Below are 297 nucleotides of genomic sequence, written 5' to 3'. Positions count from 1 at the left end.
CCAGCACCCCTGCCTATCCACCCTAGCCCAAACAAGTTTCCATATATGCCAACCAATGGCAAACTGGACAAAGGCAACAAGCCCTTCATTTAGACCCTTTGCCACGACAGTGCCCACGTTAAGGAGCTCAGTTGTGAGGGACCACATACACTCCGACGTCCCGAAACGCCGGGACCGGCCGGGGGCTCTGCACAGAGGGCAGCCCAGGCTGAGGACAGGAAGATTTCGGCAAAGGAAAGCAGCCGGGACGGCCCCGGGCGCCGGAGGCTGCGGGCGGCACCGCGGGCAGAAAGCTCC

Source organism: Acanthisitta chloris, unplaced genomic scaffold (assembly GCF_000695815.1).
Source record: "Acanthisitta chloris isolate BGI_N310 unplaced genomic scaffold, ASM69581v1 scaffold43093, whole genome shotgun sequence".
NCBI lineage: Eukaryota > Metazoa > Chordata > Aves > Passeriformes > Acanthisittidae > Acanthisitta > Acanthisitta chloris.
Note: the sequence above shows the minus strand (reverse complement) of the source record.